Source organism: Panthera pardus, unplaced genomic scaffold, assembly GCF_024362965.1.
Source record: "Panthera pardus isolate Hobbes unplaced genomic scaffold, ASM2436296v1 HiC_scaffold_17, whole genome shotgun sequence".
Classification (NCBI taxonomy): domain Eukaryota; kingdom Metazoa; phylum Chordata; class Mammalia; order Carnivora; family Felidae; genus Panthera; species Panthera pardus.
The window spans coordinates 123504720-123532139 of NW_026526732.1; the positions used below are offsets into that span (position 1 = coordinate 123504720).

At 44.3% G+C, this 27420-nt stretch overlaps 1 protein-coding gene and 1 long non-coding RNA gene across 3 annotated transcripts in view; one reads left to right on the forward strand and one right to left on the reverse strand.

The window, feature by feature from the left end:
* Nucleotides 1-13217, reverse strand: part of LOC128777716 (uncharacterized) — a 34841-nt gene extending 21624 nt beyond the window's left edge. The window contains exon 1 of the long non-coding RNA XR_008423047.1: nucleotides 12493-13217. This is a non-coding gene — a long non-coding RNA (uncharacterized LOC128777716). The remainder of the gene's footprint in view (nucleotides 1-12492) is intronic.
* The window catches only part of NEDD9 (neural precursor cell expressed, developmentally down-regulated 9), a 183728-nt gene that overhangs the window by 78665 nt on the left and 77643 nt on the right, over nucleotides 1-27420 (forward strand). The gene's annotated exons all lie outside the window — the stretch shown is intronic.

Genomic DNA, 27420 nt, shown 5'->3' on the forward strand with positions numbered 1-27420 from the left:
TTCCTAGGATGGATGAGTAGGTCCCATGGTAGATGTGTGTCTAACTTTCGAAGAAACTGACAAACTGTGTTCCAAAGTGGTTGTACCATTTTATGTTTCCATCAGTAGTACATGAGAATTCTAGTCTAGTTCCTCCACATCCCTGCCAACACTATGTATGGTTCGATTTTTCTTTTGATTTTAGCCATCCATACAGTTGTACAGTGATAGGTGCACAGTGATACCTTCCTATGGTTTTATTCAGCATCTTTTCATGTGCTTAGTTGACCTCTGGAAGACTTCTTTAATAAAATGACTATTCATATATCTTGTCTATTTTTTAATTGGGTTGTTTTCTTATCATTGAGTGTCAAGAGTTTCTTATCTATTCTGGGTGCAATTGCTTTGTCAAATGTATGTACCGTGAATATTTTCTTCCAGTGTCTGGCTTGTCTTTATTCTCTTAACATTGTCTTTGGAAGAGTAGACATTTTTAATTGTAATGAAGTCCTATTTATTAACTTTTTTTTAATGGACTATGCCTCTCAGTGTGGTGGCTAAGAAATCTTCACTTAATCCAAGGTCACAAACATTTTCTCCTATATTTTCTTCTAGAAGTTTCACAGCTTTAGGTTTTACATTTATCTCTGATGCATTTTGAGTTAATATTTACATGATGGAAGGTATAGATTGAAATTCATTATTTTCTATATGGATATCCAGTTGTACCAGCACCATTTGTTGGAAGAACCGTGTTTCCCCACCTAATTTTCTTTCCCCTTTGTCAAAAATCAATTGTCCATATATGTTATTTCTGTTCCCTTGACCTAACTATCTATCTTTAAGCCAATAACACACTGTCTTGATTCGTGTAGCTTTCTAATAAGTCTTGAAGTCCAGTGTTCAAATTTGATTCTTCTTTTGTAAATTTTTTTTCTTTTTTTCTTTTGTTTTGTTTTGCTTTTGCTATTCTAGGTCCTTTGTGTCTCCATATGAAGCTTATAATCCACTTGTCAATTTCTACAAAAAAGGCTTACTGAGATTTTGATTGGGATGGTGCTGATTCTATAAATCAGTCTGAGGAGAACTACATCCTACCAATATTGAGTGTTCTGATCCATGAATAAATTCTATCTTCCTACTTATTTATATCTTCTTTAATTTTTCTTGGCAGAATTTTTTTTAGTTTGTAGTGCATAGAGAACTGTAAACATTTCTCAGTCACAAACTATAAAGGAGAACAACCAGTTTCTTCAAGACTGACGAGCTAAAGGCACCAGAGTCTTAAGCCCCAGTATTGTTTTACAGCAATACAATTCAGGGACTATAAAGAGGGGATGATAGTACCTATTTCCTAGAATTTTGAGCATTAAATGAGAGAGCACAAGTATACAGTTTAAGATAGCACAGGCCATGGTTCAGACTGCCTGGGTTCAAATCCCAGGTCCACCATTTAGAGCTGAGCAATCTTCGGAAATACACAATCCCTATTCAACTCAGCTTTTTGATCAGCAAAATGCAGAAAATACTAGTACTTCCCTCATAAGGACCCTCATGAGGGTAAGATGAGCTTGCTAAACAGTTAGAAATATCTTGTCATATTTTAAGCAAAAAATAAATGTTAGCAATGGGTGTTGATTTTATCATTAACGGCACTTAACACAGCATCTGGAACATAGTAAGCAACCGATAAAGGGTAGATTTAATTATTAGCTTATATAACAAACTAGGCTACCTGGTTAACACCTTCACATATGCTTCACATCAATTTGAGTATCACAGGCTGAATTGAATTTGCTGGAAGGATGTTTGTTCTTTTTTTTAAGCATGTTTGTTTTGAGAGAGAGAGAGAGAGAGAGAGAGAGAGAGAGAGAGACAGGCAGCAGGGGAGGGGGAGAGAAAGAATCCCAAGCAGACTCCATGGTGTCAGCACAGAGCCCAACGCAGGGCTCGAACTCATGAACTGTGAGATCATGACCTGAGCCAAAGTCAAGAATCAGACGCTTAACTGACTGAGACACCCAGGTGCTCTAGGAGGTTTGTTCTTAAAAGACCTGACCCTGATACTGAACACAGACTCCCCTTTCTACTCTTTGAATGTCGTATTTGAGAGTTTGCCTCAGACGTACCCAACACAGGATCTCAACATGTAGGCAAATCTCCCACAGCTAGCTTTACCATTAGCTTCCTTAATTTCTCTTCCACCCATTTTGAGATCTAGAAGTCTGAAAGAGATTGTATAAATCATTCTCTCTCATCACTTCCAACATCTTTAGAAAGCTGACTCCTTCCTGATGATACACCTACTCTACCCCTGACCCTTGCTATAGGGCAGAGAAGTGTCCAGGTTACATATAGACTGGTTCTATGGGGTAGTTTTATGATGTGATCTGATTTCAAAACCCAGGAAGGCCCCGTGCACCTCTCGTCACCCCCCACCACTACTTTCCACCCCTGTACACACACACACACACACACACACACACACACAAAATCTCCCCTTCTAGTTTGCTGACACAAGCTGCCTAATTGGAAACCCATGTCTGCACTTGATGACTCAGTTCCCTGTAAAATTGCAAATTACCTTTGAAGAAAAAAAATGATCATGAACTTATTCATGTAGGTGACAGTGTCATGGAAAGAGCCCCAAACCAGAAGAGTCAAGTCTTGGGTTCTAATCTTAGCTGCTCTTCTCCCTTCTCTGTAACCTAAGATTCCACTTAAGCTCTCTGCTGTACCCTAAGGGGATGGTGCCATTTGAGTCACTCATTCACCCAGCAAATCTTACCACAGCCACGTATTGTCTTAAGTGCAGAAGACACAGCAGTGAGCAAAACGAAATCCCTGCTCCCACGGAGTTCATATGCAAGTCAGAGAGATGGATAATAAGCAGTAAACACATATGTAATAAATCGTCAAGGGGTGGTGAATTGCAAGAATCAAAATAAAGCAGAGCAAAGAGGCAGAGAATGAAAAGGAATGCTAATTTAGGTGGTGGCAAAGGAAGTTCTTTCGGAGGCAGTGACAATTCAGCAAAGGCCTAAAGGAAGTAAGTGAGGCGATGTGAGGCAAGCTGGCAGAAGAATATTCCAGAATGGGGAGTGGTAAGTGTGAAGGTCATTTTGCTCGACGTGTTTGAGGAAAATAAAGAGGCCATATGGTTGCAGTAAAGAGTTAGCTGGAGAGGGGTCTAGGGCACAACACATATGGGGCATTGCAGGGCAGCATGATGACTTTGGAGAGTGTGTGTGGTCTAAGGGACACGGAAGTCACTGCAGGGTTTGGAGCAGGGGAGTCACAAGATCTGACTTGTTTTTGAGCACTCACTCGGGCTGACGTGCTCAGGACAGGTAAGAAACAAATGTTTGGAACATAATATTAAACAATTAGATGTAGGGGAAGCATTTCAAACAAAGGAATAAGAAAAGAGTAACAGATGACTCTAATATTTTGGCCTGGAGAAGAAGAGGATGACATTAACTGAGATACAGAAGGCTGAGGAAGAAGAGGGCGTACCAATAGTTTGTTGGGGACATGTTAAGTTGGGCTCGTCCATTAGCTATGCCAGGGGCAGGTCAAGTGGGCAGTTGTGTATATGGGGTTGGAGTCATGAGTGTCTGCATGATAATGGAATTTACAGCAGCAAGTGGCGTCACCTGGGTGGTGACTGTTGCTAGAAAAGAAAAGAATTCCAACAAGAAAAGGGGGGTCCAAACAAAAGATTCCAGTTTATTAGTGGGTTAAATGAGATGGACACCTAAAACAGGGCATTGGAGTACTTCAGGGTACACCCCAAGTACCAGAAATCTCAAGTAAAATGAGCTTGAACAATAAGAACGTTTATTGCATAATAAAATTCTGGAAGAAGAGTAGTTCTGAGTTTGGTTAATTCATTGGCTGAATGATGTCGTCAAGAACCAAGACCCCTTCAGCCTCAGGGTGGCTCAGTTGGTTAAGAGCCAGGCTCTTTTGGTTTCAGCTCAGGTCCTGACCTCATGGTTCACAGGTTGGAGCTCCGCATCAGGCTCAGTACTGATAGTGGAGGGTCTGCTCGGGATTCTCTGTCTCCCTCTGTCTCTGCCCCTTCTCCACTCTCTCCCTCTCAAAAATAAGCAAATAAAAACTTAAAAAACAAAGAAGATCCAAGGTTTCTTCATCTTTGGACTCTGCTATTCTCATAACAGCAAGATGGCTGCTGTAGCTCCAGATCCTCTCACACCGTCCACAGGTGGGATAAAGAGAACAACCATTTTCGTCTCTTTTTAAGAGGAAACTTTACCAGTAGCCTCCCCACAGAATTCCCTCTTCAACTAAACCAGAATGGGTCACAAACTCACGCCTACACAAATCTTAGCAGGGAGCACATAGCCGTACACAACCATACTATTATAGACTCCGGGGGTAGAAGAGATCTGGAAAGTTCATGTATTTCCAATGTCAAATCCTCATGACTTTGTGCATTAGACAAGGTTCCAGAGAGAAGTATAGGACCTATCCAAATTATCCTAATTTAGAAGGAACTCAGAGGATCTGATGCCAGCCTCAGCTATGAGTGAGAGCAGAACACAGCAAAACCACGGGATAGTGCATCAGTCCAGGCTAGTATGAGAGATGCCTCCCTTCCCACATCCCAATAGGAGTTGAGACCTTTGGTCCAGGGGCACAGCCAGCCAACCCACAGCCACCTAGAAGGATGAAGGATGCTAGGGAATAAATGCTCTGCCTCACCCCCTTTCTCCCTCCAACTAGAAAACAAAGGTGAGACCCTGAGGCACAAAACAGAAAAGAGTGGAGAAGGTTCTGGAAGAACAAACAGGATATCTGGCTTGCCCCATAAGGAAGATCAGCCACTCTGAGGCCACTCGTTTCACCTAGGGAAACTCTGGCTTCTAGAAATATCCCAGTCAACCCAGGGAAGGGGTGGGGGGATCTATATAGAACAGGCCTAATTCCTCATCCCTGTGACAAAAGTTGAGATGGAAGACATAGTCAGGTGTTAGGGCAAAAGTCATTAAGTATAGTTTAGTCCTTGACCCCAGTGTCCACTGGAGATGGAAGGTTGGGGTCTCCATGTATCTTCTCCTTAGCACGGCGCCTCTCCACCAGAGGCAGTTTTGCCCAGTGGGAGACACTGGCGATTCCATTGTCACAACTTCAGGGAGTGCTACTGGCATCTAGGGGGTAGAGACCAGGCATGTCACTAAACATCCCACAAGGCACAGTGCAGTAACCGCCACAAGGAATGACGTGCCACAGATGAGAAACTTAGCTGGTGTAAGACCTTCCCGAGGGGCCACAGCCCAAAGTTTCCCCTTACACTTGGGCCGAAATCTTTGGTTTCATGGTGAGCTAATACAAAAACAGTACCAGGGTTCTTTGAGGGCAGGGAGGGAAGGGGTTGGTGGCAGCAGAGTTGCAGGGGTGGGGGGGGAGAGGCGGGAGAGAGAGGAGGGGCTCTGTGCTCACAGAGGAATGGCCCTTGTTGAATTTCTCTCAGTCAGTGCACAGCCCCCAGCCAATGGCGGGGAGCAGCGAGCCCACGGGCCACACCGGACCCCCACCAGCTGTGGGGCTGCATGCGAGCTGTATCACACCCCAACACCCGCTCTTCACAGGCAAGCCTATAAACAAGAAAGCCAACCGTGAGAACATAAGAAAGAAATAAAAGTTGTTTGGTCTGCCGTCAGGAACAGATTGTTGGAATATCCTAACCCCAGTCCAAAAGGAACAACCAACAATAACAATTAGGAGACCGCGTCTGACGTTGAACCACACGATGCCTGCATTTTCCCCGTGCCAAGACCATTTCCAAGGGGACTAACCACTGGCCCCGTCCTGTGTTCTTACCACGGCCTGAGGAGCCCTCCTCTCTATGCAATCACCAACGATAGGACCCAAACACATGAAAATGTCAGCCGGGACCATGAATTAGGAGCAGGTGAACTTAGCCTCTGCTAAAGGTCAGCGGATGTATTTTGATGGACATGTGCCGTCACACCTCGATTCCTCTTTCACTTGGCATCTACAGATCAATCGAAAATATTGTATTTTAAGTGAGTCTTCCAGATACCTGTAGTTACCCTATTTAAGAATAACCTTACTGCTGGCATATTCAGGGGTGGAAAGCTTTCTAAACGGTATACATTTTCCTTGCTTCGATAAACAAAGCATATTGACAATAATTCTAGCCTTTCAAGTGACTCAGGACAATTACTCTAATATAATAATAAGAAAACAAGATGTTCTCAGACCTTGGATCACTTTGCCCAGGCGTTAGATGAACCCAGATCATGCTTTCCCCCACCCCACCGCCCTGCTTTGGTTCTTGTGCAAACCCTCCATAACTCCTCTGTGCCCTCCCTACAGGCAGCTGTCAGCAATTACTCTTTATTTATATAACCAGGCCTGCTCACCCATAGGCCTTGCTTTCTAGCACTTGCTGCCGAGGGCTACGTTTTTGCAGCATGCTGAGATCCCCTGGGTGTTTAAAAAAATCATCCACGTCTGAGTCTCATCTCCAGAGTTGTGATTTCGTTAGTCTAGGGCATGGCCTGGGCCAGGGGATAGTTTAAACCGCCCCCAGGTGAGTCTCTTGTGCGGCCAAAGCTGGGACCCACCGGAACAGGAATAGTCTACCCTGTTAGAATGAGGCAGAAAATAAGAGTGAATTATGATCCGAATGATTTTCCTATGAATAAGCTTTAGTACATGAACCTTTCTGTGATGTGTTTTGGAGCTCTTTGGGTCTCGTGTTCTCCTTTTTAGCTGTGCTCCGAGGAAGTGATTTAAGGAGGGGGAGGGGTAGAATGGATCGGTGGGTTAGTGTTGGGTGTCTCGTGTGCAGCTGCACAGGATCAGACCTTGACTGTGCCATTTACTTGTGACCTTGGGTAAGTGGCTTAATCTTTCCGGGTCTCAACCTCATCAGTAAAGTGCCGGCATTATTACACTATATGTTAACTAACTTGGACTTAAATTTTAAAAAATAAAGTGTCAGGAGGATTCAGGGGGTTAGTGCACACAGAGGACTGAGCCTAGAGCCTGGCAGGTAATAACACTTCACAAAGTTAGTGCTGTTAGTTCGGGATGCGGCATTCAGGTAGTCAAAGTGGAGACACGAGATGTGGGCGCGGCTAAGGGAACAAAGCAGGGGTGTTGCAGCTCCCGGAGAAGGGCGATGCTAGGAAGCTGTTACCAGCCCAGGCCAGCAGGGGAGAAGGACGTGGTGTTGCCAGGATCCAGTGCAAGCCAAGGCTGTGGAGACACAGGGTAACTGCCTAAGAGGAGACGAAGGAGCAGGGAGGGAACAGGGAAGAAGTACCCCGACCTCTCTCTCCCGCTGCCTTCCATTGGCTGAGCCCCAGATAGTGGAAGGGAAGAGGCCCTCCGGGGCGGGGTCAGCATCCTGCAGCACACAGCCAAGCACAAAAGGAAGGAGATAATCAGAATGGGCAGGGAGGTCGAGAGAGAATAACCAGCACAGTTTGCTGTTACTAATTGTTGTATGAGCTGGGAAGTCACCAGAGAGAGTCCTCCTTGCCCTAGAGGGGGTGCATCTACTCAGCATGCGTCAGCTGTAGAATCCAGAGTGCCGCCCCTCAAGCCACACTCGTTTGGAAAGAAAGGTGCCATCACCACAGGCCTTCAGCACCAAACTGGGGTGGCTCAACATGGCTGCGGGCGAAAGTCCAATCAGAGCACTGGCATGAGCTTGATGGGAATTGCAGGGTCTTGCTCTGCCCTCAGCCCTGTGGAGCTGCCAGTGTTGCCCTCCGAACCCTCACTTCACTTGCTCTCCTCAGCTTCTTTCCCACCCCTGCCTGAAAGTGTCAGAAACAGCTCCTCCTTCACTCCCTCTGTTCCCTGAGCCACATTCCTGAGCCTGATTTGCAGCTCAAGAATTTCTTCTCCCATCCCTTCCCCACCCCCAAACACCACTTCTTTCCCCTCCCTCGTGAATGTTGACCTTTTGTCCAATAAAGACAGCAGTCTTCCAACTTCCCACTTTCTACTCGAGTGGCCCTTTCTCGGCTGTGTTTGCGTTTGCCCTACGAAACCACCCCCCCTCCCCCCCCAACCCTCGGAGTCTCGCTACCTGTCAAGTACTGAGTGACGTGAGCGGAAGCAGAAGCCCCTGTCTTCCGGCAACTTCCATTCTAAGTGTAAGGGGTGAGAGGCAGTGCTCACGGGGACTGGTGGCTTTCCCCGTAAACATCTAGGCAGTGTGACTGCCCTTTATGTTTTGTCACTGCACCTGATTGCAAATGAAAATGATTAACTTTTGGATTCACGGCCGGGTGCCCTGGCAACTTTTCATACTGTGCTGATACATGCACTTGGTTGCCCTGGGAACCCTGCTGTGACCCTGTCTTCATTGACATCATCAAGCCTTTTCCAGATCCTCCGACTAGATGCTCCTTTACCAGATTAAATGGAACTATTCATCCTTATTACTCCATTATGTGCATTCCAAATTCCTTTGGATTCATGCTTTCCATCACATACACACTGTGCTATCATAACAGCCATCATCCGGCTCTGTTCCCCTTCAGAAGCCTGGAAGACGTTACTACAGGGCTCTTCTGAGGCAAGAGAGAAGATGAAACCCTTCCTGTCCTCCTCCCAGTACTCAGGGGCCTGTGAGCAAAAGCATCATAATGATGTGCCAATGTCCCCAGAAGGAGCTGGGGATGGAAGTGAAGAGACACCTGCTCAGGTCTGAGTTGGCAGGATTTTAACCATTGATTTGGGTTCAGAGGGGCCAAAAGCAGCTGCAGCAGGAACAGTGGCACTCGCTCAACACATAGGTCCTAGGGATTTGATGAATCCCTGCCCTCGAGGAGCTTACATTTTATTTTTATTTATTTGTATGTTTTTGTTAAGGTCTGCACTTTTTCTTAACGTAGCAGATGCACAAGGTTATGTTAGCTTCACGGGGACAACTTAGCGACTGGACAAGTCTAGACCTGTTCACCAGGAGTATGGCCATCATCGGTCCCACTGCATGGCTGTTACGATATCATTGACTGTATTCCTTATGCAGGAGCTTGCATTTTAGATAAGGAGGGAGGACACAGTGTGCATGCATGTGCACACACACACGTGCAACACGCTCCCACCCCGATAACGTAGGCTGGCAAAGGATGAATGCCAATTCAGTAGTACGTAAATAATAATAATTGGGTTCATTTTTAAAATCTGTAATGCAGGGGCAGCTGGGTGGCTCAGTCGGTTAAGCCACCGACTTTGCCTCAGGTCACGATATCACGGTTTGTGAGTTCGAGGCCCGTGTTGGGCTCTGTGCCAACAGCTCAGAGCCTGCAGCCTGCTTCGGATTCTGTGTCTCCCTCTCTCTCTGCCCCTCCCCTGCTCACACTCTATATCTCTCTCTCAAAAATAAATAAACGTGAAAAAAACTTTTCTTAATCTGTAATGCAGGCATTTCCCTTAATTAAGACTCTTTCTACCCAGGTGATTTCCATTTCAGTTGATGTTGGTGGGATTTTTACTATATTTCCTCGTGTGTCTCTGTTTCCATATGCATAACTTTGGTGGCTGAAAAATTTCTCCCACTTCCAAATCCTCAGATGTACTGTTTGACATCCTGAATTCATGACACATCCACAAATTTACTAACAATTTATCCGTCCATATCTAAGGATATGTCTTGGGATGATGTCTTTTTTTTTTTAATGTTTATTTTATTTTTGAGAGGGAGAGACAGAGCATGGTGGGGGAGGAGCAGAGAGAGAGGGAGACGCAGAATCCAAAGCAGGTTCCAGGCTCTGAGCCATCAGCACAGAGCCCGACGCGGGGCTCTAACTCACGAACTGTGAGATTATGACCTGAGCTGAAGTCGGACGCTTAACCGACTGAGCCACCCAGGTGCTCCGAGATGATACCTTAAGATTTAAATACCTTAAAGTAGAAATTGTCTAAAAATAACTCCCCATTTAGGTAGGATGAGGTGTATGCCTTGTATCTTCAGTCCTCATTTTTTTCAGGGTAGACACTATAACAAAGCCAATACCTCCAAGAACAGCCCCCTCCTCCTGTCCCCATCTGTCCACATGTGTCACTGGCATAGGAAAGGCAAAGTCCAATCCTGAGCAATGAGTGATTCTGAAGAATGTCTCAGCTCTAGCCCATAGTGGTCGGCATACAAATCAACCATTAGTTCATCATAATGACACCTGCTTTATTTGCTTTGATGCCATGTCCATATTTCTGTCACAGCACTTCTCAAAGAGGCTGTGCCTGCTGCCTGCACACACAGATGCCTCATCCCGCTAGACTGTGCACTCTCAGAGAACATGCAGGGTTCGGCTTGGCATTTCCAACATGGAGCACAGTGTTATGGGCTCAGCAGGCCCAGTGAAATGTGGATGAATGAATTGACTGAGTAACCAACTAATGGAAAATGGGAAATCATAGGCTTTCATACTCCTGGAGAGCAGGAATGGACCGACGAGTAATTCTGAGACAGGAAGCATTGTCTACAGGGTCACTCACCTTCCTTGGCAAAATCACACCCCAGAGTGTAGCACCATTTGCACTGAGGGTTGATGACTGAGCTGGTAGTTGGGGTGTCCCATTCTGGTCTGGGAAGGATCTCAGGGGCACGGTCTTCATCACCCTTCGGAACACACGGCACAGACCCTCCCAGATGATGGAGCATCCTAGACAAGGACCAGATTACTTAGCCCCTTCATCACGTCCCATTTTAAGAAAACTCTCTGTCATTACTCCCGTAAAACTGGAAGACCACGTTATGGGTAAACTGGGGTAGGTTCAAAAAGTTCCTAACAAATTGTTACTCCAATTCTAACCTAGTTCTCAGGTTTGACGTAGGAAGAGACAAAGAATTTAGTCTCAAAGGGACATTTGGATTTTGCTTGGAACACATTTCAAGAAAATTGTCAAGGACAATAAGTGCCATAGCATTTTGCAATTTAATTGGAGTCCGTGGCTAAATCCCATCATTAGAAAGGAGGCAAAGCGCATTTGGATGTTGAAGTGTCACTAATGTTGTCGTCCTCCTCTCTTGGCTCACCCTGGCAAAATGCTAATGAAGCAGGAACCCATCCAACATGAGCAAGCCACAGTGTGCCCTGTGCACAGCACTTCTCCCTCATCAGACATAGGAGTCACATCCATGAAGATAAAGTGTGTCTAAATGGACAGAGTCATTTTCCAGGGAACAACCTTGTATTGAATGATGTGCTAAGAACTACTCACAGGTAGGTGTGCTTAAGGTCACGGGGCGTCGATTCTGCCTCCAGTCGGACGAACAATGCCTCGAGTCATTTGAACCCTGATAACATTTACTCCAAACCTCAAATAAAGTCATACTGAGTCACTGGCAGGAGATATCTGCCAGCAGGACAGAAGTAGCTGGTTGACCGCATTCAGGGACTGTGTAAAACGCAGCCTGAGTAAATAGACCCAGATAAGCACAGCCATGGAGTATTCGCACCTCCAAAGTATTCGTAGCTTTGGTGATGCTACGTGACACGTGTCACAATTCAGGTTGTCCTTGCTTTAAGCAAATTCAACCTTTAGTATACTTGTTTTTTTTTTTTTTTAGAAACTAAAGAGGGACTATTCACTTAAATTTTTTTCATTTAACCAGTCTTAAAGAGCACCTCTGTGCTAGTAGTTATAATAATTTTTTTTAAGTTTATTTATTTACTTTGGGAGAGAGAAAGAGTTGGGGAGGAGCAGAGACAGAGTGGGGCAGGGGGGAGAGAGAGAGAATCCCAAGCAGGCTCCACACTGCCAGCACAGAGCCCGATGTGGGGCTTGAACTCACAAACCACGAGATCACGACCTGAACTGAAATCAAGAGCCAGACGCTTAACCGACTGAGCCACCCAGGTGCCTCAATTTTTTTAAAGTTTGAAAATACACATTTTTCAGGAATACATCTATCACCAAGTTCACGTTTATAAAGAAAGGCAGATAAGCAATCAAATGACTATTTAATTGACAATATTGTAATCTTGGATACTTCTTTCAATAAAACTTCACCTTGCCTACACCAAAGAAACTGCTTCCTTGACCGAGCTAGACAACAACTGAGCAACAGGGACGTCTTTTGTTCCCACCACAGCACAGAGCCAACAGTCCCTCTGATGATCTGTCGCTAACCAAGACAAGGAGGACCGTGTGGCAGATCTATTCATCCGCCAGGCACATCGCTGTGGGGGTCAGCGTTTTGGCATGAACAAGCCCATGTCTTCAGGGTCAAGAGAGAAGCAATTAATCAAACCACGGGGAAGAGAAATGAAAATCGAGCAGACAGTTACGAAGACCAGATAAGAGGAACAAGAGTCCAATATGTGCGTGGATAAACAATGCTCCCCTTTGCACGCTGAAGAATGTGCAAGAGGGTGAAGCCAGAAATACAGAAATGGTGCTCTCAACTGCAGTTTCCAGGCATGGCTTTTCTCTCCCGAACTTGGAGCCCCCTCCACAGCCTTATTCCTCAGGCTCTGCACCTTGGTCACCCACCTCCAGCGTCCAGGGGAAGCCACGGCCGGTGCCAGGCCAGTGCAAAGATCCGAGCAGCCCAGAAATAGGGAGGGATGAGATAACAACACGCCTTCCGCCGTTAGTGAAGAATGGAACTTGCCCAGTTAACCATCTTGAAGTAAACGCCTCAGGCAATGGTGTTCTCCTTTTTGTCCCGTGCTCATACATCCAACCTTAATCTGAAACGTGGCAGTGAAAGGCAAACTAAGAAGGCCAATCCAGATCAACTTGCGTTCAATTGTGCATGGAGCAAAAAGGCTGAAAAATAGGAGAGGATCTTTTTGTTTTGTTGAAACTTCAAAAGCAAGTGTATCTTCTATTCAGTGCTGAATGTCACTGTGACACCTGGTACCAGCTTCGCCTTCCTTCCACCTGGCTTTGGCGGAAGGGAGGAGCCACAGTGTGTGACGGCCGAAGAAAGACCTGAGGGTGGACGGAGTGCTTAGATCTGATTTGTGTCGTGCACGAAGCGAGCAATCCGTGAGCTGCGGAGATCCTTTGTCTCAGCTTCCAGAGAGAAGGGTAGACGGAGTCCCCAGGTTCAGGGCCAGTAGAAGAACACAGAAGGAGACAGTCTTCCGGATTTTTGCATGCCAGCTCTTCACTGAACTGTCCTTTGATATGGCAACCGCCTTCTGTGGTGGGGCCACCTAGGAAGTGCAGGAGGAAATATCTCAATAGGAGAGCCAGACGGAAATACGCGATTTCAGGGAAGGGATGTGTCTTGCTCATTGTGGTTTTACAATACATGAGCCTAGTTTATCTAGCAGCAGCAAAAATGCACTCTGTATAATATTGTCATACTTAAGCTATGCACGTGTTTATCATTTCCTTACCAACAACAGCTGGAGAAAACGGTTAAGTGAGATGGGGGGGAGGGAGGGGAGGAGGATGGGGAGGAATCCAAACACCAGAATGGACAACCTATAACTAACTTCCTCGGTAATGAAGCTCTAGATACCGTCATATGTCATTGCTGTCAAAGTGTACTGGCTCTGCCTTTTTTCTTCTCAACCCAGAGTGAGGGTGGACAAAAAACAGGACGGTGAAAATAAAGCGGATAAAGCTAAAAAAAGTTTTACCTTGATTTCTCGAAGTTCTGTATTTGCCCCCTCCCTCCCCATGGGGCCCTTGTTTTATTTCGGAGGTGCAAACTTGTAACTGCTTAGAATGCATCCGTTGACTCTTCTCCTGGGGGACACTTGCCCCCCATGGAGTGCAAGAGCTGAGATTGCACCTGCTAACTGCTATGACCCAGATCCAGCCATGCTACTAAATCCCTCTGCAACCTGGGACAGGCTCACACTGCCTGAGCAGGACTTTCTGCCCTGCCAAAGGCTGCTAAAGCAGGGAAAATGGTTCAGCAAAGGATTTTGAACTCTTTTTTTTTTTTCTTAATTTATTTTTGAGTGATAGCTAGTACGGGAGGGGCAGAAAGAGAGGGAGAGAGAGAGAAAGAGAGAGAATCCCAAGTAGGCTACCTACTGTCAGCATGGAACCTGAGGCTGGGGTCAAACCCACCAACCATGAGATCATGACCTGAGCTAAAATCAAGAGTCAGATGCTTCACCAACTAAGCCACCCAGGCTCTCCAGGATTCTGAACTCTTAAAATGACGTCAACCAAGAGCACTGCTCCACTGCTGTTTCTTAACAGCTTGTCTTTCCTCCTACCATCACCTTGGCTTGGGATGACTTCCACCCCTCATTCACCCACCCCACCCCCCCTTTGTTACCTAATTCTTTGTCGTCCTCCTAGAAGCCTTTCCTGAAATCCTCAAGCAGCCCTCTTGCATTGACTTCCCTCTTTGGATTCCTCAGTAGCCCTTCGAGTAAGAGTCTGGTAGGCTGTTAAGTTGGTGTTAACACAGGAGTACTTTGGCGATTTCTCCAAATTCAGTTATTTCACTACCTGAGTTTAACTGGGATATTCAGCAGAGAAACACATTATAGCTTCTTGGTTAACAGCGACAACAAAATGCAAAGACGCTGATGTGAACTGAACACACTCTTGACGTGCTCGGTTCACAGTTATACAGACATCCGTGTCTCCCTCACACAAAATGAATAACGAGGGTGACCGCAGCCAGGGGGAATGAGCCCTTCCCAGTCACCTGATTAGTCAGACCACTTAAGCTCGTTGAGTCTCTAGGACCGTTTGAGCTCATGAATGCAGACGTGACACTGATTGCTATTCAGGATAAAGTTAAGTGCCCCAGAGTTTCCTGGCTTCACCACTGGGTCACTAACAACTAAGCCTCGGTCAAGACCTTTCAAGGTCTCCACTCCACTCCTAAGAGTGTCTACTTGTTTATTTTAGGTAGAGAAGTGCTGCTCTTGTTCCTGGGTGCATAGTGGATCACTGGAAACTCTTTAAACTAGAACAGTGTGAAGATATGTTGGAATCTCCAGCACATTAAAGCGAAGGCAGAGGAGAAACAGCATACTCTTATCTGCGTTTGGTGATACAGTAATTACAGTTCCCCTTAAGAGCAGTTAATAATCACTTTCCATTTTGTAACCTAAGAGTAATGAACACTGTAGCTTTTCTTGTTAATTGAAGTTGACAGAATGCTAGAAAGAGCCTCATGGCACGCCCCTTACGCCAGGGGCATATTTTCTCTTTGTTTATCAATAGGGAGTGTTTGTTTATTTCTTTATGGCTTACCCTAGGTTTCAATGAGAGAAAGCAAAGACATTATTCTCAGGAAAGTCCTTGGGGGAAAATTCCAGTCATCTGTCCTGAGCATGATCTCAGTATGTAACCTGGCCCAAACCAATTAATAAGTAATGCATTTTGCCATCATAATCTGAATGTATCCCTGGGAATAAAAACGGACCAAAATAACTGGGACAGCTACAGTTCTCTCCATCCTCTTCCCAAAGATCTCATCAGCCCTCTAAAGAGCCTAAGACATCAAAGGTCAGAAACTGACTGTCCATACTGTTCCTGACAGCAAGAAGAATGCCCATGACCTAACCAGACAGAGCACAGGACAGAACTGCAGGACGGGCGTTCCACTGAAGGCTGTTTAGAAGCCAGAAGGTCTACCCTGCAAAGTCATCGCTAATGCCCACCCCCACCTCCTGACTGTCCCCCATCCCGGTCCAAAACCTCCAAAGGACACCCTTGGTAATGAATGGGTTAGATTCGCTGAACTGCAGTGAAATTCAAAGGCCCAGGCTTACACAAAGCATTCAAAAGCTAGAAGAGAGAGCACCACTTTCATGTGACAAGGGATTTCAGAAATGTGGGCCTTTACTTTAAATTTGTAAATTTTAATGTCAATTTTCAACTTCACTGAACTTTGTTATAAACAAGTAAAATTTCTTTTCCTAATTTCAAGTAGATTTAAAGGAAGCTATGTTAAGGAACTAAGATACCATAGACTACTCCCATTTCGGCCAGCTGCAATAAATATAAATGTAGCCCCCGTTCCCAAATACTGGAAAATTCTTTATTACCCTTAAAAGGCAACAGCTTTAACCCAGTCTTATTTTATATGTATGATCTTTTATTTCTCTGGTGTTCACAACAGAATGCCTTTTATATGTATATTTGCTACCTTTTACCTTCACTGATAGATAACCTACATTAAAATTGTTACCAGAGGGGCGCCTGGGTGGCTCGGTCGGTTAAGCGTCCGACTTCGGCTCAGGTCATGATCTCGCGGTCCGTGAGTTCGAGCCCCGCGTCGGGCTCTGTGCCGACAGCTCAGAGCCTGGAGCCTGTTTCGGATTCTGTGTCTCCCTCTCTCTCTGCTCCTCCCCTGTTCATGCTCTGTCTCTCTCTGTCTCAAAAATAAATAAATGTTAAAAAAAATTTTTTTTTAATTGCTACCAGATAATTTATAAATCAGAAAATAATTCAATGCCAATTAATTGAAGATCCATTTTAATTTTCTGCCATGTTTCAGCAAACAAAATAAGTTACTCCTGTTGCCATGTGTGTCCCAGAAAATATGTCCTCTCATTTTTTTTTTCATTTGCCACGTTTTGGTTAGAGGTCAAGGAAACAGAGATGCTAATGAGAGGGGAGGGGCCAGCCAGCCCAGCGCTGGCCTCGGGTTTCCAGGTGTGGTCACCACATTCGACCATAAGTCCTACAAGTCAAAAAAAAAAAAAAAAGTTTCATCTTTGTTCCAGGACAAACCCGACCCTCAGGAATTTACTCAGATTAACCAAATGGAGAAGAGACGGGCACACAACCTGTAGAAATCAGTTGAAAAATAATAGGTGGGAAAGTCAGGTAGAACCCACGATGGTTGGTACCTCCAGAAAGAGCTGGTGCTCTGCTTTGAAATCCCAGAAATTTGCTCCTATCTGTGTTCGTGGGTGACATCAACCAAAATGCAGATGTGCTTAGGGTATCCCCTAGAATGACAAACTTACTAAAAATACAATGGACCAGAATAAGCAACCACACAGGTGTGATTATCTCCCTGGACTCTATGGGAAGCTCTGCCACAATCAGAAGCCGATCTGTTGGTTCCTCTTGAGAAACTGTTGCCATAAGAAACAGGTTGCTGGCCGTTCACATCATCCCTACCTGAAAACTTACAGGGAAAAGCCAAGTATTAACCAGAAGGGGAATGGGTGTCCTGGGAATCAGAACAAGAGGCCTCAATCAATGGAAGGTTAATAGAATTGGGTCAAAACATCCCAAGGCATCCATCTGATAATAGGAATAATTTTACCAACAGTGGCAAAAATAGAGTCTAATAACTATACTCTTCCCATTAGCTGTTTCTACATTATGGATTTCTTTGCAATTGAAAAGTCCCAGAGTGCCCAGCTGCTCCCCTCTTCCCCCAGACGGTGGGCAAGCCCATGGGATCACACTTCTGATTGTCCTTCTTCTAAGTCTCTAAGACTAATCAACATCCTTCACGGGGCCCTCTGAACAGATCTCTTTCAAGTGTTTTTGCATTGGAGAGGTATGTTATCAGCTCAAGAGTTTCCCGTTAAGTTTTTCAAAGGCTCAGGTCAAATATCTCTCTGAGCCTGAAATCAAGTCTGTTTTCCCCAATTCCATACATGTCCCTGATACCTGATTCTTCCACCCACATACCCCACTCTGAAAAAGGGATGCCCCCAAACAATAGACAAGTCACTGAGAAAGGAATAAAAACATGGCAAATTAGTAAATTGACATACTGGCTTATGTCTCGAGTATGTGGGATCTCCTGAAAGGTGCCCTAGATTCATTGGAAAATCAGAAAAAGAAGGTTTCCACCTGAGAGTTAAATTATAAGATCAATACATAGAATCCAGAATACTTGAAAGTATGCTTATTTCTAGGTTCTCTAGACTCAGCAGAATAGCTCAAAAATGCCATGTAAGATTGTCTCTTCCCCACCGCTGCTGGAAGAGGAGCTAGATGGGGCTGAGGGATGACTGCCTAACCCGAGGGCAGGGGCATTTGCTGGTACGAACACCAGGACTGTTGGAGGGAATGGTGGGATTATTTTGCCTCTTTCCCATTTCCCTGTACCCAGATACAAAATCAGAGAGCAGGAAGGCCTGGCTGTGAAAATGATTCGTGGGGCGCCTGGGTGGCTCGGTCGGTGAAGTGTCAGACTCTTGGTTTCGGCTCAGGTCATGATCTCATGGGCTCGTGAGTTCGAGCCCCACATGGGGCTCCATGCTGATGGTGCAGAGCCCGCTTGGGATTCACTCCCTCTCCCTCATCTCTTACTGTCTCTGTCCCTCCCCTGCTCGCTCACTCTCTCTCTTTCAAAATAAATAAATAAACTTTAAAAAATGATTTGTAAATAATATAGTGCTACACAAATGTAATATAATTAGTGATAACTGACGTCTTTGTTAGTGATAATATAAAATACCTGAGGTTCCAAATGTTACAAGCACTTTCCATCTTTAGTAGGAAACTAACATTTCTTTCGGGACTAGTCAGGCCAGAGAGAACAATGATACATGAATCCAAATTAAGGATAAAGTCAGGAAAGGCGATCCTCCTAGAAAATAGTGAAGGGGTGCCTGGATGGCTCAGTCAGTTAAGTGTCTGACTTTGGCTCAGGTCATGCTCTCGTGGCTTTTGAGTTCAAGCCCCACATCAGGCTCTGTGCTGACAGCTCAGAGCCTGGAGCCTAGAGCCTGCTTTGGATTCTGTGTCTCCCTCTTTCTCTCTGCCCCTCCCCTGCTTGTGCTTTCTCCCTCTCTCTCAGAAATAATAAATGAATAGACTTGAAAGGAAGAAAGAAAGAAACAAAGAAAGAAACAAAGAAAGAAAATCTAGTGAAAACCAACACAAAATGCTTGTACTTACCTATGACCAGGAATAACCATCTTTGAGTGAGGCTGTAAATGTGTGCTAAGGGAGACTTAGGAAATACAGAAGTCTGTCCAGGAAATATCACTTTGCAACTATTGGCAATTACATTGCATCTTGCCGGGGAAAGGCCAGTCTGCAAAAGAATGGTAGAATTCATGGGTCTGCATACAGGGAGTGGAAGAATGTGTCCCTGTCCATTCATGGGGGCAAGGGAGTATACTGGACGGAGAGAAAAGAATGCCCTAAGAATCTGTCTTAAGGTTTCTGTCTGAAATATGACTAGAGGGATACGATCCCACTGTTTTTCAGACCTTTTGAGTATGGGAGAAAACTTTCAGGGGAGAAGGGGCTTTTTTTGTTTGTTTGTTTGTTTGTTTGTTTGTTTAGATCCTAGAAAGCTCTAAGATTTGCCCATAATATAATTGTTCCTAAAAATTGCCTGCAAAATTCCCAACATTAGACTTCTGTCTTATAAGGAGCAAGTTGTTCTCAAGCAGCTAAAGTTTACTATGAAAATCCTTTAGCCCGGTAGTTGACAGCATATTTTCAGCATTTCATCCATGTTCTTTGTTTTCATTCTTTCTCATGGCAAGTGCCTACTGGAAGCCTAAGTTGTGCCCGCTTGGTCCAAAGACTCAGTTGCATTAGGTTAACGACATCTATGTGTGTGGCTCCTAGTTTCAAATGTCACGTATCGCTTCAGTTTCCACTTTTCGTAAAATAGTAAGATTGAAACTGAAAAAAAAAAAAGTCAAACAATTGCACAAGTATCAGTGCAAAAAGACAACACCACCAAAACTGAACAGCTGAGGTAGGCAACATCCTCATGCAGTAGCCTGGGGTGTGCTAGTCAGTTAATGTCTAAACGGCGTGCCCAAAAGGCCATTTAGAGGGCCAAAATACAATGTAGAATAGTAAAGGCTCATCAAAATACACTTGTAGTAACCACCCCCCCCCCAAATACAGTAATGTTTTGAAACAAACGCAGCTACACATACCCACGAACTAGCAGAGCACAGATGTGATTAGAGTCCTGACTTCCTCCGCAATAATATTTCTTGCTCTAAATTAATTTTCATTCTGTCTTCGGAACTGTCTGTCTTCTGAGCCTCATCGGCTCAGGGTGAACTGAGAATGTTTTCAGGGACTGTAGAGTTGAGGCTCACTGCTGTGGTCGAGGGCACTGACTCCTGTAAGGCAAAGCCCCTTACCCTTCTTACGTTTCTCTACTTAAATGCAATCTATGGTTGTGGCATATGCTTAGAAATAAGCTTTATCATAAGCCTCAGATAAAATATTCAGATAGGATCAGTTTTTGGAAGATAATTGAAAAAAAGCAATTATCCTCCCCCCAGACAAGACCCATATCTCAATAATCATTGATCATAATAGCTGCATGTTTTTCTTGTCCTGGCTCCTCAGTGCTGCCCCCACACCCCCCCCCCAACCCATGCTCTTGCCCCCTAGGACCTCTGTTGTAAATTGATAGTGTACGTAGCAATCGGCATATGCAGCTGAAAGCCAATGCCTCTGACAACCCTGGATACCCACGTTGCTCCCCAGTACCAAAGGACTCTATATTATCATAAAGCCAAGTCTATGTTCTTAAGCTACATACGATAGAGTTGAGTCAATGTACAGGTGTGGAGGCATTATGAAAAGATCTTTGAAAACCACCTGCCTGAAGCCAAGGAAGTGGTAGCTTTTTATTTTTTGCAAAGACGTCTGACCTTATCAAGGCTTCAGACCAAAAACTCAGTTCATCAGTTCATCTGGCATCTAACGAGCCCGAGAGCCAATTTGTTCTTTGCTCGTGAGAGTCAGACGGTATGTCACAAGCCATTTCCGGGGTTAGTTTCTTGAAAAGACACATCTGCAGGAAGCACTGGCCAGAGAGAAATGACTGTGGCTCAAATAAAGGAATTGACTTCAAGGAATCTTGACTTCAGGAAGAGGTCCCGAGAACAGCAGCCAGAGATGCTGAGATTTTTCTGTGAGGGCTGTTTGTAGTCACGAGCCAGACAGGTAATTCCAACATGTAGAGGTTTTCTTTGGCACGGGTGCTGTAAGAGCTGTTGGGCTGAGAGCAGAATCTCTACTCCACTGATGCCAACCTGCTTCCATCTGTTGATGGCTCGTCCTTATGGCGAATGAGGAGAGGGTACGCTTGTATATCAAAATGGGTCCAGTCTTCCTGCATTAACTTCCTGCTTCCTGCAACCGATCTGGACCATCCGCTGTTTTCACAGAGATGTCCAATAGCCTGGCTGGGCTTGCTCGGCTTGTAAAGATTAAGATCGGAGACTGGCTCAGTCGAGTTGGTACTAAAGGTACCACTGAAAACTACATCGACCCTTGGTTAGACTTACTCCCGTGATTACAATGACAATTTCTCATCCCTCGGTGACAAACAAATTGATACTGTAATTAAGGATTAATTAGGGCCCAATAAACAGCAGAGAGGTTGTTTTTAATAAACGTACTTCGGCTAAAAACTCTAGTGGCCAGAAAGAATCAACTTAGCTTCTTAGAGAGATTTCATCTTCAAATAGGATCCTTTGCCTCTGGGCTCACTCTTGTGAGTGAATTAGTTGTCTGTATAACGGTTTCTTTTCTAAGACTTTAGAGCGGTTTTTCTCTATGCTGGCTTTATTGACACTTGGGGCCAGATAGTTCTCTGTTGTCGGGGCTGTCTTGTGCATTTATGTTTAGTAGCATCCTTGGACCCCATACATTCCTCCCACCTCAGTTATGACAATCTAAAATGTTCCCCAGAGGGCAGAGAGTGCAAAATCATACCCAGTTGAGAACAATGCCTAGTTTAGGGCATTATTTAGTAAATACATTTCATCTGTACCAATGACACCTCTCCCCCAATTTCTTATTCTTAAGCCCTCCAAAGGAATTGCCTCTTGTTCTACAAAAAGATGACCAGCTTTAGTTTAAACAACTTCCCCGCCAACATGACTGGTCATAAGGACAACACATTAATTGATTGAAATTACTATCCCAGGATATAGCTCTAAGACAAAAGTTTTGCCATCCACACACACTAGAGAACTAAAATTGAAAACTCTCTGTAGAGGTTTGTTGAAAGAATGAAATACAAGTTAAAGTCCAGCAAATACCCTTGAAAAATTCAAGTAATGTAGGAAACAATTTTGGTAACATTTAAAAATCACCCAAAATCTACCCAGGCAGAAATCACCATTAGTGATATTTGGCGGGCATTCTTCCAGACATCTTTCCAGGTACTTATACAGGTATAAAGCCAGATGAATATATGAAGTTCGTATCCCAAATAACCCAGGATAAATTATCCCATGATTCCACATTGACGTTTACAAAATGAGATTATACTTATGCAGTTTTAAATTAAAGGATTCGATTGAGTTTTCAGATGAAAAACTAAAAACTGAAGTGGCTGATGAATTTCAGATCAATGTTTCTTCGCCATCTTAAAAGAGCTCCCTAAATTAAGAAAATGTTTATGCAAAATTTTAAGAGCTGATGTTATTGTTATTTTTAAGCTGTCCCTTCCAACGTGAAGTCGCACCTACTGATTCCCTCACAGAAAAGATGAGAAAAGAAGTTACCATATTTTTTCCTACCCCTTTCCTCCCATCCCCAATTGGATTAGTTATAATATTTACCTGTGATCTTTTAGTTCTATTCTTTAGCCATACTTCCTACGGTTGTTTGGTCTCACTTCTATTTTAAATGAATCCACAGCCTCTCAGTTCCTGAGTTCTTTATTTTGATTCATTTTTTTTTATTTGGCTGGATTGGTTTTCAAGACACAGTTTTTATTTGCAGAAAGGACCCACAGATGCTGTATTTCTTGAGCTTTTCAACCCTTGATGATCTCTGCCTGCTGCTTTCATACTCAAAGGACAATTTGGCCAGAGATTCAATTCTTGGGTGACCGTTTCTTGCCCTCAAGCTTTACAGACACCATTCTGTGATGACTACCGGAGTAGATGGCTGGTTCCTACTCTGAGCCCATGCTGGATGCTGGGGACGGATGGCTCCACCCAGCACCCTGGTTCCTTCTCTCAGGGAGTCAATTACAGAGCCCACACCTGCTGTGATCACCTAGTGGTCACTGCTGCCATTCAGAAGGTGTAGGAAGCCTGCAGGCTCTGGGGCCAGTCTCTTCTTGCCTTTCTACCCCGTACCAGGAACAGTCACCTCTTCATCTCTGACAGTGACAACAGGAGCAGACCGTAGTTCCTCTCCCACTGCCCTTTGCTCACCTCCAAGGAACACTGGTGACCACTCTTTCCCTTCTTCCCATTCTCTTCCCATGGAATCTAGAAGGCATAGGACCATCTCTTCCTCCCCTTTCCTAGCCAACATTTCTGTCTCTTCCAGTCTTCCTTCTGCTTAATTTCCCCACTCAGGACCTGTAATTGAATTCCGCCCTTTGGGTGCACCTCATTACTCTAATGGGTACCAAAAGGTCCCCCTGTATACTCTTAACATCCCCACTCATTCCCAATATGTGCATATGAAATAACCAAGGATTATTTATCCCATGATTCCATACTGACGTTCCAGTATTAAGCTCTTCTCCTTCAGGGCAGATAACTCCCAACTTCTTCAAGTGTCACCCGGTTTACTCTTGCCTACTGTCTCCCTCCCCCCCCAAATTTTGACTGTCTTTCGATCTACTATACACACGGAAAGGCCAGACTGCATGAATAGTTAACTTGGTAGATTGTGTCCAAAAGCCTCTCGAAACAGAATGCCCTACGCATGATGGCATTTGGCAAATATTTATTGATAAAGGGGATATATTGAGAATTCTATTAATATGTTCCAGGGCTCACGAAAGAAAGGATGCGTAAGGGAATACCAAAAGTAAGTGAAAGATCAGGATATAGGGCTTTAATAATAATAGTAATAAATATTAACTGAGCGCTTCTTACGTACACGGCAACTGCTTTAAGTTGTACCCACAGTGGTCTTGTCCAATTTCTACAATAACCCTAGGACAGAGGTCCTGTTATTGTCCCTGTTTGAAAGATAAGGAAACTGAGACACAGAGAAATCAAGGTATTTGCCCAGGGTCAGAGCTAATAAGCGGCAAAGTCTAGACCTGAACCCATTAAAAGTAGGAGATGCTCTACGTGGACTATTTTGGTGAAAATGGGCTGCTCTTCATCTTGACTATGGTTTGCAAGGGTACAGGCGTAAGGAACCGTAAATTAAAATTTTGGTGACAACTAATGAGCTTCCTTTCTGTGAAGAGGATAGGCCTCCATCTACCACAAGAGGTTGGTTAGAGGCTTCCTGTGTAAATGTCCCAGACAGAAATGAACCTTTCCACGTGTGACCTTAACGCACACTCTTCCATTCCAACCAAACGATGGCCTCATGATGTCGAAGGCCAGGAATGCGAGTTGGGGAGGAGAAAATAACAGCCTGCTTTCACTTTCCAAGCACAAGCACGCCAGCCCAAGACGGCTCTGTGCTGTGCATTCTCCACAGCCCAAGAGGGCCATCCATGTGCCAGACAGATTAAACACTCGGGGAATTTGATACGATCACTCCTGGGAGGGGTTTTTTCCACTACTCTCTAATCCAGTGAAGCCCGGGCTGGCAAAAGGCAGTTGAATTGAGAGAGTGACTAAATATGCAGGGTCCTTGGAGGTTAGAATACAGTCTGTCTACGAGAGGAAGGCATTTTGCCTTTAGTCTGTCTGGATTTCTAATATCCACTGCAGACTATTAATCATGCAGACCAGACTCTTGAACTTCTTTGAATTGTTTTACATTTAATCAGAACCACCACCACCACCCCCTGCAAAAAAAAAAAAAAAAAGAAAAGAAAGAAAGAAAAGAAAAGAAAAAGAAAAAAAAGCTACAAAATCCTGCCTGATTATCTGATTTAAATGATTTTAAACATTGAAACAATGGTTTATCTGGAATACGTACCCCACACTGAGCATATGTTTAATCGTTTTAAAATGGCCTCAAAACCAAAAATGCAATCGCTGTGCATATCATGCAATCATGAGAATTAAAAATTAGCCAAGGACTTATTGTTCATTTCCTTTAGATTTCCTGCTCTGCTATTAGTTATCCAAGATTTTCACCATCAGGAATACAATGGGAAAAAATGGAATAACTTCTTTTCTATTATCATTTACCTCTAATTTTATTGGATGAGAATCTGGCACAGAGTTTACACTTTACTGGATGATTCTATATGTTAAAATGTCACCTGATTTTATTTATGACCTTCAGATAGAGCAGATGTCATGATTTACAAAACCACATCTATCTGAAGTCCAGGAGTGTCACTTTTCTTCGCTCCTCCACAAACCTCTTTTCCATGTATTTGCTAGGCTTTAAATTATTTTATTATTTTAACAAATCTATATTGTGTTTAGCTCAACAGTTTTCTATTTTGATTTTCTGGGCTGTGTGGATGGAAATGCTTTTCTCCAAGAACACTATCCTGAGATAACAATTGAAGCCAAATTGCAACTGTGGAATGGTAGCCAGGTTCCAGAATAGTCTTAACCACACATACATTCCGAAACTTGCTTCAAGCAGAGAATCTGAGGAGTGAACAAAGTCTATGTTTTCCTTCTACACTCAAGGAGGGTAGACGGCGTGTTTCCACCTAAGGGCAGGGAGGGAATCAAGACCCATACGCTCTTGAACGCACAAAGTAGGAAGAAAAAAAGAGAGCAAACATTTACCTGGGCCAAAAGAATGTTGCCACAAGCCTGTCAGCGATGCAGCCGCCAGAAATTTTCAAGAGGCAGAAAAAGGAAATCTTTAGAGCAAAGCCCCTTTGGTTCTCTCTTCTGGGAAGTTTCTCGTTAATTTCCTCCTGCCCTACCCTGGACATCTGAGAGCCAGAGCTTAGGCACCATGGACTCTCAGCAAACAGAATCTGGGCCAGCGGGCTGCAAGGCAAAGGGACTCATTAAACCACAGCCCTTTGCAAATCTGGTCCGGGCAAATATTTGCTGCCAATTTTCCATGTTGGGGAACTCTCCAGAATACTGAAGGTTTTTGCTTTGTCTATTTCTTTAAAAGAAATGCTTCAAAGTCAGATGAAGCTGAGGAATTGGGGAGGTGGTTAAGGTGGAGGTGTCTTCCAAGGGGATGAGCTCCCAATGTGACGTCCTCAGGACGAGACAAGAGTCTTACGGATCACAGCAGTGGCTGTGTGGTGGGTTGTAGGCCTCATCCCTGAGCCGGTGTGATATTTCCTTCCCCACACTTAGCCCATTTGGGGATTTGAGTGGAGCAAGAATTCGGGGAAGCAGGGAAACTGAGATAAAAACAAGGTATGAGTTATCAACAACCACGACATATCCTGGACCTTCCATGACCGATGTCCATGTAATCTCTCCAGTCATTCCCATCAAAATAGACAAACTTGCCAGGTAGTCGGCCCCCATTTTTTTAATTAGGAAAGTTAAAGTTATAGACCAGGTACAGTTTATAAAAGAGAAGATACGATTTAACCGTTCTTTGAGGACAGTGATTGCGACACATTCATCTTTGTGTTTTCAAAAAATTTTTTTAATGTTTATTTATTTGTGAGAGGGGGACGGACAGAGAGCCATCAGGGGAGGGACAGAGAGAGAGGGAGACACAGAATCGGAAGCAGGCTCCAGGCTCCAAGCTGTCAGCACAGAGCCCCATGCAGGGCTCGAACTCACAAACAGTGAGATCATGACCTGAGCCAAAGTTGGATGCTCAACCGACTGAGCCAACCAGGCGCCCCTATCTTTGTATTCCTAATGCCCTATATGACCTGTGGCAAATAAAATATATGTTGAATGAACATATGGTTTAAAAAATGAATAAGCTGTTCTACCTCGATGACTGATTTTTAGCATAAACTAAGCATCCAAAGATCCGGCTTCTGATCCTAGCCCTGCAAAGCACTACTGAGAAAGTTACTAAGCCTTCCAAAGACTCAGTTTTCCCATCTATAAAATGGAGCTACTAACTTCCTTTACTGAGCTTATGTTACAGAGTTGTTACACAAGCCAACAAGACACTGAATGAAAATGCTAGGAGACTTGAAAAGAGGAATGCAAATGTAAACTTTTTATCATGGGTTTAAAAAATTTTTATCATTATTTATCATTATGGTCACTAATGATCACGGTCCTACACCCCCGGGGTGCTCAGCTTCTCAAATCTCGTCCAAAAGAACATAGCTAGTAGCCCCAACAAATCTCAGGCTGTGTCTGAACTTTCCAACTGGCTTTGTTTTTATAATAATGAAGAAACAACTCATAACACTGCATGCTTTGTCCCCGCAGTGAGACAACCAGGGCACAATCAAATGCTGGAAATTATACAGCACCAACTCCAGGAAGAATTCTTCAGCAACACACACACACACACACACACACACACACCCCAATACCACATATCCTTCAGCACTGAGAATGTTTGCTGATAGGTTTGAAGAAAGCCCACCCCCAGGATAACTGAGAAATAGTTCATATTCCATGACTAGCCAACGGCATCTTCTTCCTCTTCAACACCACTTCCAGATGCCTAGGTCCTCAAGGGGTCAAGAACCCTCCAGACGTGTTCCCATGCCTGCCCCAGTCCTGTCAGTCAGTTGGT